The sequence below is a fragment of the Oreochromis aureus genome, linkage group 7 (genome assembly GCF_013358895.1).
Source record: "Oreochromis aureus strain Israel breed Guangdong linkage group 7, ZZ_aureus, whole genome shotgun sequence".
Taxonomy (NCBI): Eukaryota; Metazoa; Chordata; class Actinopteri; order Cichliformes; family Cichlidae; genus Oreochromis; species Oreochromis aureus.
The window spans coordinates 7727152-7739955 of NC_052948.1; the positions used below are offsets into that span (position 1 = coordinate 7727152).

At 39.5% G+C, this 12804-nt stretch overlaps 1 protein-coding gene across 5 annotated transcripts in view; it reads left to right on the forward strand.

Annotated features, from left to right (window-relative positions):
• Nucleotides 1-12804, forward strand: part of LOC120441033 (zinc finger protein 469) — a 200499-nt gene that overhangs the window by 14712 nt on the left and 172983 nt on the right. For all 5 annotated transcript variants that reach the window (XM_039614642.1, XM_039614638.1, XM_039614640.1 and 2 more), the window contains exon 2: nt 6271-6330. The gene's annotated coding sequence lies outside the window, so the exon portion shown is untranslated. The remainder of the gene's footprint in view (nt 1-6270; nt 6331-12804) is intronic.

The following is a 12804-nucleotide window of genomic DNA, read 5'->3' on the forward strand; positions in this document are numbered from 1 at the left end:
ATGTCTTCTTGGCTTAGTTAGATTGTGATGTTAATTTTCTTAACCAAGGAAAGAATTCTGTGGCTTCTGTGGAGTCCCAGGCATTTTGGTGTTCCTGAGCTGGCCAGTGCAGTCCTTTATTTTCAATATCTCTATGGACCACATATTGAGATTTCCAGAGAACAGCTACTGGGTGCAAGTTAAGTGCCTGAATCAAATCCAAATCTTTTCCCTGGTGAATTTCTCCTGAAATGCCTTGAAACTGACAGTTCATTGTCCAGTTAATTTTGAGCCTCTTGAAAATTTGATACTATGTAAAATCATTTCTGTAATGAAAAGTGTTCCTATAAAACGATTGCTACACCCCTTGAATCAAAGGTGAAAATCTGCACTTCCACAGCTTCTTGATTATTGAAACACCCAAAACACATCTGTTTTTTTTCTACAGAGGAAAATTTGAAAGCTTTGTGTCATTACCCAACAACAACATTATGGACCTAACTGTAATTATGTAATATAAATGAAGTAAATTGAACTGAGACTCAGTGACTGTTTTTGTAAACTCTTTCACTGTGTCCTACACCCAAATTTAATACGCTGTTTTGCATACTTGCTTCTAAAACTGTGGGCTTAAGGATTTCTGATGATTGTTTCTATTTTATTGTTTATTATCTGAAGTTGGCAGGTTTGGTTTGGTTGGTTTGGAAGCACATGCATTATGTATTTTGTTAGACATTTTGCAGTTTTGCGGAAAATGCAGCAACCGACAGCAATATCAGACAGATTATAGTGCAAACAATGGTGTCATTCTAAAACGAAATCAAAAAATGGGTCTGCTGGATTCTTCACATAGACTCTAATGCAGGGGTCTCCAATCCCAGTCCACAAGGGCCGGTGTCCCTGCAGGTTTTCGATGTGTCCTTGATCCATCACAGGGATTTAAATGGTGTCAACATGTCTGCAGGTTTCCAGAGATGTAATCATATGATCCATCACAGCTGATTTAAATGGATAAATTTAGCCCTTGTGGACTGGGATTGGGGACCCCTGCTCTAATGGTTCATTAGATTCTAAAAAGCAACATTTTATATTTGTTCATCTTATTCATTAATCTATATTTTGGTTATAAATTAAGCCACATTACATCATTGTAGAACTGAATTACTGTGTAAACAGTAGTTCTGGATTATATTTAATATTACCGTATAACAGAGGTATTCACATTTATATGTTATGATAAGACATCTGATCTAGGTCATTATTGACTAGGACCTCCACTCTGAGGCTTAAAACCAGAAGTCACTGCTCGTGCTGAGTGATTGCATTTTGATTAGACATCAGATCTTGGTCATTACTGTTTCAGCTGCGTATGTGTGTGTATTAGTTCAATATATCAATTCTGCTCTCTCTGCTATGCATGCTCTCACATTTTAGGCCCACACAGGGCTATAGCATCTGCTGTTGTGTTAGGGGCTCGGATGCCCTGAGGAGCTTAAATGGTCTTAGAGTTCCCTGGAATCAGATGAAGATGATGAGGAAGATGATGAGGGGGTTGGGACTGTGAAAGGGGAATAGAGGAACATGCTGGGCAGATTTAGGAGATTTTCGAAGACACATCCATGGGCTTGTTCAGTACTGTTGACAGAAATTTGGACCATGTATGTATAGATCCACTGTAAAAACTGAAACTAAACAAAGAAAAAAAAAACATACATGAAAAGCCAACCAGCTGCAAAGGATTTTTTAAACTAAGGGATGTTTTGTGTCAACTTAGGTTAGCAACATTAAGTTTGTCCAATTTGGTACTCAGATCTGCTCGTGTTCTCATATGAGTGAGTGTGCTGGGACAGAAATTCAAGTTTGGATCTGGTGATCCCAGGTTGCATGACTGACCATCATTACCACATGTAAGAACAGTGGATCCATATTTTAACACACAAATGCAAAATATAACTGTATAAAATTAGTGCAGTGCAATGGCTGACCATCGCTTCTGACATAAAATAGGTGATTTTCACTCTTGCCCTGTATATAAATGAGGAAATACAGTTAGTTCCCTCACTAAAATGTGATTTGTTCCTAATTACTCCAAGCACCATGGTGCAGGGCCATGTCAGCTTACATTCTTTACACTGAATTGTTTCTTTAATTTCTTGGATCATTTCATCAACATCTTGGCAAGACTGGTGCACTTGGCAGTTCTTAGCAGAGTTGGAATGAGTACTTCCAATCCTTGAGAACTAACACTTACACATACACAGTGGCCTTACTTACCTTGGATAATTTACAAACGATTATCCGAAGTGTTTTCAACATAAGATTTTTGGTTGATTGCATTACATTTTCATAAATGCTGTTCTGAAATATTTCAAATGTAAAACGACTGTTAGAATGACATGTTTGATGTTAGGCTTTCTATGGCGCTTCCAGCCAAAGTACATACATCTCTATGCACGCATTTTCTATGTTCTCTGAAGGCATTGCAGGTCTGTACTTTCTTCTGCATTTGTTTGTAGCTTCTGGGAAGAATGGATTATTCAGTGATTAGGATCTATTTAATGGCACGAAGCTCAGGGTCAATTCAGAAAAGCGATTCAATGATAATTCTTTAAGACAAGATATGCTTCATATCCATAATAAACACAGGGGAGGTTTGGCTGTTAGTACCCCAGGTGGAGTGTACATCTGCCTAAATGATCTGCGTCAGGAAAAGCACAGAAGAAATGGCAAAAACAGCCGTGGCTGTTCTTGAACACACGAAAACCACAATTTTCCACTGAAAAAGGGGTTGCAGTGAGATCAAATGACAGACAAACAGTTTATTTAGCTCATCCTTCTGGCTAGCTCTCGTGATGATGGTGGGAAGCCAGAGGCGTCAGCGGTGAAGGAAACCCGTAACTTTAGAGAGAAAAAACGAAGATGAGACCTCGGCCTGCCTAAGCCAACTGGACATTTGATTTTTTCATAGTTATTTCTACTTTAAGTGATAGTAAACACCCCCAAAAAGTTAGTATTTTGGCAGGTTACACAGTTAATCCTGGGAAAATTCTACGTTTTTGACTGGGATCTTGAAGGAGCTGCTGAGAGAATGACTCCATTCCCAGATAACAATGCTTAGCAACCATCTAGCCAGCTAAGATGAGCATGTGAACACTATCACCAAAGTATGAAGCCAATATCTGATTTCTAGGGTGTGAAACAAACACACTAGAGCGCTGTGTTTCTGCCTCTACGATTCATTGTAACCTGAGAGACATGTTTGCAATGATTCGATAAGAACAGATTACATCCTCATGTGCAGCCAGTGTTTGTGCCAGTCATTTCTGACTGTTACTGATACATCTCAGTGTTTGGCCTAGAAAAGTTACACTGTGTACTTCATGGTCCTTGAAAAACACGTGGGCTTATAGTTAACAGCTTTCCAATATTACACACTAAGCACAGTCAGTCCACCTTGATTCAATTCTTGTGCATAAAACAGGATAATCCTTTTTTTCCCCCAGGGTAATATCAAAACTATACTGTGGCAGTACAGTTGTCTTGTCATTATGAATTTTGTCATAATGACAGTAAGTGTGACTCGAGGGCCTGTCTGGGAAACTCATATTTGCGGAGAAGAACCCATTTACTTCAGCGATTATTTAGATGGAAAAAACACAGAAAGACCACAGAAACATGTTTATGCATGGAAACAAACAGACACTGATTGTTTCTGTGCACAAACATGTTGTCAAGCTAATGATCATACATGACTCTGAACGTACAAAACACTGCCGATGCTTTCTGTCTGTCACACACTGTTCCCAGTAAATTTTATTAGCAGCTATTGTTCTTTGGTGTTGATTGTAAGGTAAGTAAACTGCTGAAACCCCGCAACAAACACTCTGTTTAGCATGCCTGTGTTGTTTCCTCTTCGTCACCTGTTAGTGATCTGCTTTATGTATCTCACGTGTCTCTCAGGCTAATCAGCCCTGGCTATTAGCCCAGGGTACCATATGGTGCTCTAACCCGTGTTTGCTATCCTGCATACAAACCCCTTGTACATTAGACCTAGATGCACGCTGTGGCTTTTTCTGTGTACATATTTCATACATTGTATAAGTGTCTCAACTACTGTACTCTAATTGCGCTCAATGACTTCCACATGCGGCTGTGCTCTACAAGTCTAACTTTCGCCACAGGGTCGAGAAACGGATATATCCATGACTTCTGTCATGAAAAAGAGAATCACGACTGGGTAGTGTTGTTGTTACTAAGTGGCTAGTCCACAGAGAGGATCCATCTCCATAACTAGCACGTGATATTGCTTAGGAGGAAATTATGTGTTTACAGTGCTCTGTAGTGGTATGGTCTGTGCCATATAGACTTCTAGCTTTATGCTTGACTTTTCAACCATAAAATTTGTTGTAAGTATTTCTGAAAAAAAAAGTGCAGGCCATGCTCATGTTGCACTTTAACAAAACAGTGCTTAATATAGTTGAAGTCCCTCTCGAAAGTGGGGTACAGTAATTATAGTTGCAGTCTGGCAACTAGCTTTGAAAGTCAAGTTCTGAAAGTAAAAGTTTTTGGGGTGTTTTTTTTTCTCGTTCTTGTTTTGCATCTTCTTTCAAACACCACCAGATATAAATTACAGATTGTCACTATCCAGCTGGGCTGAGTTCAGCTGGAAATAGGACCGCGTGCCAAGCTGTTCTCTAAAATGACTCATTGTCAGCATTTCCACTTTGTGCTGGAGGCTACCAGGAAAACATACTTTCAGTGTTCCTCAACCCTAAGCTGATTTTAAAGGACCTATCATGTTCTCACAAGCAACTGTGTCTGTGCTGTTCTGGCAAGCCTCTATATCTCTGAATCATGTTTTATTTAGTTAAGTTTTGCAGAATATTTATTTATTTATTTATTTAAAGCAAGCTGTAAAATGCTGGCATCCATTGTCGTACATCTTTTTATTGCTCTGCTGGGTATGTTATTGTCCTGAGGTAAATTTGTGAATAAATGAAAACAGTAATTGGAGACGTTTATAAAAACACATGTTCCTGTGGGCACAGACTCAGGATAAACAGTAAAGTCACTGTGTTTTCACTGACTCCTTGAACATTTTGTGGAGCTCTTGTGCTTGATTGACAGAGTACCATTGTTACCATTGCTTTATGCACCATTCCAAAAATAATTCCTATCTTTTGCTTTTATGTTGCTGTTGAACCTAGAGAAATCATATTTATTCCATTAGCTGTTGCTGTGCATACAGCACACATGAACCTCTTTTGTGTGTGATCCCAGTGTTTGACATTCCGTTTTTACTGCTGCAGTGTTTGGGCTGGGCCGCTCTGTTGTCATTCTTCTGATTGATTAGTATTGTTTGCACTGTTTAGTTTGCCAGGGCTGTTTTTTTTTCCTTTTCAACAGCTGAAGCAATCCTACTGTTTCATTGTTGGCTTTCTGAGAGAGTTGGAAAACAATGTTGTGACTCTGAAGAGTCACTTTTATTTGGCTCCATTAAGCATGAGGCCGGCGGGTCAAACATATGGCCCGTGGACAAAAGCTGGCCTGCCAAGTATCCAATTAGGGCTGCTGGATAGCTTTGAAATCTTTTCTTGTATTTTGATTTGAAAAGCATTGTGTTGCAAATTAAGAATGGATCACAACATGCGAATGGTTGTTCAGATTGATAATTTCAACTTTGCCAGAGGTTTGAATCATTGTTGGTTTTATAGCAGTGTTACTGACTAAGACATTAGCCATGGCCTGTCTTAGCAAACTCAAGGAAGGTGGTTATGCCAACAGGCTATGCCAACACATTTCTTTGATTTACGACTGTTGTATTTCTTTGTAATGACAGTCGACTGATTGAATGTGGAAAAAGTGAGACACATTGTTGAAAACGCACTAATTCCTCTTCAACATATGTTCTGTAAATGTTTGGCTCATCAAAAGTAAATGTCTTAAACATTTACTTTTACTTCTGTATGCTGAAAGACAGAGTGGGAAATGTGCAGGTGTTTTTTATTTGCTTGCTTGTTTGTTTGTATCTTAATTGCTTTTTAAAAAAAATGGCTTTACTTATGGCTTTACATGTACTAAAAGAAGTCTGACTTCTGTGCACTAAGCATTTATTTTTCTTGCTTTTGTTGGCAACATTCTGTTGTGCGTATTTGTTTTTCTTCAAGATGGATGTGTGCCTTTGCTCTTCTGCATGTTCTTGGTGATATATCAGACTTTTTTGGTTCTGATGTGAATCTTATTTTACATAATGCTGTGTATGTAACACTCTGTTCCCCTGGTCTCTCACAGGAGGGTGTGACCAAGAAACCGAGAGCTCAAAGAGGTACATCTGCAACAAGAACTCAAACAGTTAAGTGAGAAATTACTTTTTTGGCTGCATGGTGGCACAGTGGTCAGCAAAAAGGTCCTGAGTTCAGGTCCTGAGTTAGACCGGGGCCTTTCTGTGTGGAGTTTGCATGTTCTCCCCTTGTTTGCATGGGTTCTCCCCGGGTAGTCCGGCTTCCTCCCACAGTCCAACGGAGGATAGGTTAATTGATCAGTCTAAATTGCCTATAGGTGTGAATGTGAGCGCAAATGGTTGTCTGTCTCTGTGTTAGCCCTGCTGGCGACCTGTCCAGGGTGTACCCCGCCTCTCGCCCTATCGCAGCTGGGATAGACTCCAGCGACCCTGAAAAGGATAAGTGGAAGGGAATGGATGGGTGAATTAATACCCAATTATTGTTTTGTAATGCATGTATACCAACTGTATGTGATTGTATGTATCTTTACCAATTGTATAATGTATTCTAATTTGTCTGTATTTCATGATCATTCAATTTGTCTGTCTTAAAATGATCAACAAACAAAAACCCAACAACAACAAAAAAAAAAAACACATTAACATCCTTATGTAAGGGTAAACATTTAATGGCAAAAAGTTTTAGGCCTTTTACCAGAAATACAAGGTCACAATTTTCAGTGTAGTAGATTTATTTTATAAGTGCGGGAAAAAAGCCTTCACATAACCTAATATTGAAGGGTGACAAATTTTGCAAATATTTGTTCTACTTTGTGGAAGATTGTGGCTGTCTTTGACTTGTATTAAAAGTAACTCCACTGTATTCCTTCAGTGTCAGGCTAAAAATGCTGATCAAAACTGCTGGATGTACTGTAAGAACTGTCAGTGCTAACAACACACAGTGTTGACAACTGCATGAAACAGGCTTATTTTTAAAGCTTAGTTTTGCATAACATGATGCAGAACTTTCCAGCTGCTTCAAAATGCAACTTACATCTAGAATGGGAAGGTGTTAAGACTATTATCAGCACTTTCCCTGAAGTGTCAAACATTGTATATCTTATGGTTCAGTAGTTAAAAGTCTACATTTAAGCTACGGTTGTGCTATATATAAGTTCTTTGAGTTCAGGGGTATTAGAAGAGTTAGTACATGCTCAAAAATACTGTGTTCTGCATTTTTTGGTTGCGCTCTTGTCTTGAATGCGGTTCGTGAATGCAAGTCTACTTTTCCAGTGTCACCAGAAAATTATTTGGTTTTATCAGCAGGAAGCTTCACACAGTGTCGGCGGACATGTTCTCCAGCTCTCCTGAGCACTCTGTGGAGCAGAGAGTGGTAAAATTTGGAACCACTGGAGCAGAGCATTCCTGGTCATGCAATGGCCTGTGAAGCCAGCTCCAGCCACTAGGAGGCAGTGATATAATAGTGATGATTGCTGAAGTTGTTTATATATATATTGTCTTAGTAAATTTCTAGGTTCTTAGCTCTCAAATATCATGACATACTGATGGTATATTGCTTATTTTGGTAAGTATCTGAAATGTGGGCATGGGTGACTGATCTTTTGTTGAACTTACCTTTGAATATGATTAACCCAATCAGTCTAATCACCCCAAGCAATCCGATTCTATACTGTAAATTTCTAGCAAGGAGCAGTTAGGTAATCCAGAGGATGTACCACTGAATACATAACAGATCTAATTAAAATGGAAGAAATCCAACAAAGAGGAACACTTGGTGTGAGATGTGCTTTGTCATTAACCACCTCTGGGCCTCAACACAGTTTATAGAACACATTATTAACAACAGCCCCCAGCTCAGTATAAAGCATCTTGAGAAAATATTTTCCTCACAAGTTATCAAGATTTAGAAAAAAAGATGTGTGTGCAAAAGCATGAACTGTTCTTCCCTGAAGCGAATTAAGGAATTGCTTAATGTCTGTAATTCAGTGCAGAAATCTTTTAACAGTGGTGCAAAAACACAGAAAATACCTTCCATTATGTATTGTACTTTCCCCCCAGTCAACAGGGCAACTTTTTAAGACAAGAAAACCCCCACAGATGCTTATTTGAATAACTCAACCATACCTTTGATTAAAAAAAAAAGACTTTATTCCTCTCTTAAAAATTAAAGGGAAGGGTGATAAATAGGAGCAGTCTGAAGGTGTTTTAATAAATACACAATTTTTTAAAATTTAATTTCTTTTGCTGTGTTCATTACGTGTCTGTGCTCCAAGCTTTCTGCAGTACCCTTGTAGCCTCGAGCCAACAGAATTGCATCTAATTTAGGGGATTACTCTATAAAACATAGTGAATCATAAAAAGCTGCAGGTTGGTTGCAAGATGTAGTTCAGCTGCATTCAGAAAGTCCCACAATATAGCACTAAAACACTACTCATGTGAAACAATAAGAAAGTAACGTTTTACTTTTTTGACTTGTGTCTTTGCTTTTTGCTAATGCGCACCCTGACTCTTTTCATTTAAACTACCTCACCTGATCACAACCGCTCACAAAGCCTCTGATGTTACAACTTTTGTCCAGTAAATTTTTACTTTGGTTCTGTCTCCTGAGGTTTGGTTAAAACTGTGCACATTGCTAAGCATGTTAGTGACAGCATTATCAGCCAGGAGATGGACCTTTTAAAGGGTGCAGGGTGGCATCTGAAGGGACTTTGGAGGTGAGTTTCACCTCTTTTTCAGTGGATCAAAATCATGATTTGAGCACCATATTACAAATGCTGGAACTGTTCCTTTCTCGGACTTGACATCCACTGACTGATTGTCTCTATTTGTCTGAGTGCACATGTAATTTTTGCGTGTTAGATGAGCATGACAGAGCTGTTGCAAAGGTTTGTTAAAGCCGGCATTATCATATCGTTTTGAGTCTGTCTGAAGGTGGCTGTTTTCTTTCTTATTTTTTTCCTGTCTGGATGTGTGAGACCTGCGCCCTGCCAGGTCTCAGACTTCTTTCCTGGTAAGAGGATACAGTAATGTTTCACTCTGCTGGGTGCTGATGAAATGTATTTTAAACAGATTGATGTGACCTCTAAATCCAAAGAGGTTCAAATGTTCATCAGAAGAAAAGCACACTGCGCACACGTTACCTTACGTTAGGCTGTTAGCTGACCTAATTTTAGATCCAATGTGCGAAAAGAAAATAACTAACCAATGGATGAGTAAAGCCCTGCTTGGCATAACACCTTGGTATTTTCTCGGATTTGTCGTGCTAATGCGTTCAGCATCGTGTCTTTTGTGTGGAGATTAGCTCTGTCCTGCTTATTTTGGGCGAGGCTGAACATGTTGTTTGGACAGGTCTGTGTTGTACTTTAGCCACGATGAACCTCTGCCAGTATCAGCTCTCATTCACTGACAGACTGTGGAAACTATATTACGCTGTGACTGATGCATATCTCTTTCCATGTGCGCGTGTGTGCATTTGTTTATAGATATATTGTTAAGTTCAAATACTGTTTGGAATATTATGATTCATCACTGGATGAGCTTGTGTGTGCAGATGTGTTATTGTAAACAGTTTGCATTAGTTACCTTGTAGGTCAGTGGAACGGTGCACGGAAATGGCAGGTGTTTGGAGAGCTTGTATCAAAATATTTCCCCATAGCTGTGTTTGCGTGTGCCTGCTGTCTGTTGTCTTTCTCTGGTTGTCTCTTTGTGTGTGTGTGGACCACCCAAAGCCTTTGAGGTCATAACAATAACAGGTCCACTTCCTTCCAATGATATTGCAGGACTTGTACAAGGGCTAGACACTATCAGTTCACATCGCAGCACCAGCAGCCTGACTGTTTGGTGGTCTTGTCAAAGCTGTCTAGAAGTCATTCCCACTCTGTGTTTTTTTTTGTTTTTTTTTTTATCTACATTTGCAGATTCCTAAATATACAGTCACAGACTTGTACTTAGTTCGAGGAAGTCTGGGGATCTTGAAAAGCACCAACATAGCTCAGTGTGTTAATTGCCTCAGCGTGAGATGTGTAGCCTGATGTTGCAATTAGCTTCTTCTTTTTTTTTTAAAGCCTCTTTTGCAAGTCTTCTCTTAGTGTTTACGAATGTTTCTCTACTTTTCTTTTTTGCCCCTTGACTTCCGTGTAAACAAATTCCTCTGGTTAGACAGCATTTTCATTTTTGCGATTCTTCATTCTGTCATTCTTTCTCCTCCCGGTGAGCGAAAATACACTGTGGTAATTAATATGATAATATGAGCAGTGGTTTAATTTTTTCCAGCCATCACTGCAAGCCATGTTAAATTGAGGGCTATGTGAGGTTTCAGCTGGAAACACTGAGGAGAGGCCTAGTACAGTATGTCTCTGTCAGTCTTTGGCCAGTTAAAGAGGGGAAATAATATTTGTTTTTTGGCAAGAAGAAAACTTTGCTCAGAGTCCCAGCTATTCTTATTTGCCCAGATAACTGTGTGAAATTGTAGACTTGCACACCTCAGTGCGCTGTTGCTTACTGTGGAGCAGCACGCATTTTAAACAGTGTTTCAGTTCAGTCTCAAAGACAATTGTGCTTTGTCTCACTTTTTCCCACCGAGCTGCAAAATCAACCCAGACACGTGCGGCACACATTGTTTTGGAACCTAAGAATCTATATGGTAGCTTTACTGTGATTTATTATACCGCCATGTTTAGCTTCATAATCAAGTCTGCTAATGTGTTTAATCAAAAGGAAATTCCTTCACTGAGCTTTTAAAAGTATAAAACACTTATAGGCTGTTTATATGCAAAGAGTTGATTTATGGTGTTATATGACAGTGGAGCAATCGTTGTGGTTAAACAAGGGTGCAGCGTACTGCTCAGATGCCCAGGGTTGCCAGTGCCCCAGTCTGTCTAGACGGTTTAAACACTAGGCTTTATAGACCTGCTGCCTGGCAATCACTGATGATTCTTTTTGTGGGATATGAGAGATTGGGTCAGTTAAAATGATTGACAGCTAGTGGCTTTCTTTGTGTGTATTTGATGGGAGAATGCTGTGCATGATCTGAAGCAGTGGCTTCATCATTTGGTGGGTGACATAAAGCCTTTGAGGAGAATAGGAGGGCTCCACCTGCACGAGCTGTTATGAAATGATCAACACAAATACTCCTCATAAATGTCATGTGGATGGCATTTATCCCTGCTGAGAAGAAGTACCTTTCCCACAGCCAACAATAATATCCATAATACAGCTGGGGAATCACGTTGGTTTCAAGGCAGATGGCAAAGGCCCTGCCTGTCTCTCTGTGCTGTAAACTGTGGATAGTGATGGTAATTATTCTTGTTGTTATCAATGCTTTTGGAGTCGCTGTAACCTTTGATTGGGGCCAGTTTCCCTAGAGTGTATTAAAACCCCTTCACAGCACTGACGCTGGATAGCTGGATAACATGTATCCATGTTGTGATTATTACACAGCCTGAATTACTCACACAAATGCTGATTTCACTATCAGTGTTAATTTCCCTCAAAGGTTCTGAACAAACCTTAGTTGTACTGAACTTGGAATCTCGTTTTTATGTGGCTCAAGTTGATACTAATTATCGTTAAAATGGTCTCTTAATCCACGCAAGATCATATTTTCTGTGTGCTTGTGCATTTTTTGACTGTTGTGCATTGGCTTGTTGCATACAGGGAAGATAACGATTGACAAAAAATTGCTTTAGACAGACTTAGGAAGTGAAATACAATAGAGTTTGCCCAGTTTTCTGATGAATGGCACTATTTGTATCCGTCTTGAGAGAGGGTTTTAATTGCCAGTGAATGGAATCTGTCTGCATCTGATTAAAGCAAGATGCTGAAACACAAGATGGCTGTTTGCAATGTGGTGTCTATTTTGCATTATCTTTATGCACAGCTACTTCTGTTGAATACTCAAACTGCTCTTTGTCCCAGCTGTTGGCATAAAACGATACAGCTTTAAAATACAGCAACTTTTATCGACTCCACTGGATGTGTTCGCGTGCTGTTTGAAAAACGTGCAATAATGCATTTCAGTGTTTAGATAGGGGAAAAAAGATCAATCAGTTTTAAAGTATTAGTATGCAAATTAAACAAATCATGGCTAGAGGGCTTATATGCCAAGGGAATTCTTTGATTAATCGACAGCACAAAGCCAAAACTGTGCCATATTGAATGACTGTCTGAGCAATAGTTCTGAGATCAGTGCCAGAGATTAGCCACGTTTCCAGAAGGCAACCAAAACAGTTCTACAACTGCTAGGATGTAAACTGCCTATGTCTCTCTGCAGTCATGCCTCCAAGAAACCGAGTCATTCACCGTCTGTGCGGAAAGACCTATCAGAGTTCAGGATCAGTTTCAGAAAAATCTCCTTTCCTGTATCCTTTTCCCGGGTGCTTTGAGTGCCAACCTCACTCTCAGTTAGACAGATGGGAAGAGGAAGTGAGAGCTGAATGAGCAAAGCAGCGTGTGTAAAGAGGATGCGGGCCATTGCTATATTTTGGTTTATTAGTGTAAAGCTGGAACAGATGAGACAATAGTGTGATTTTGCATCAGCTTACAGGTTAATTGCACACTGCTTTGCTTTCATTAAAAGCCTGTAG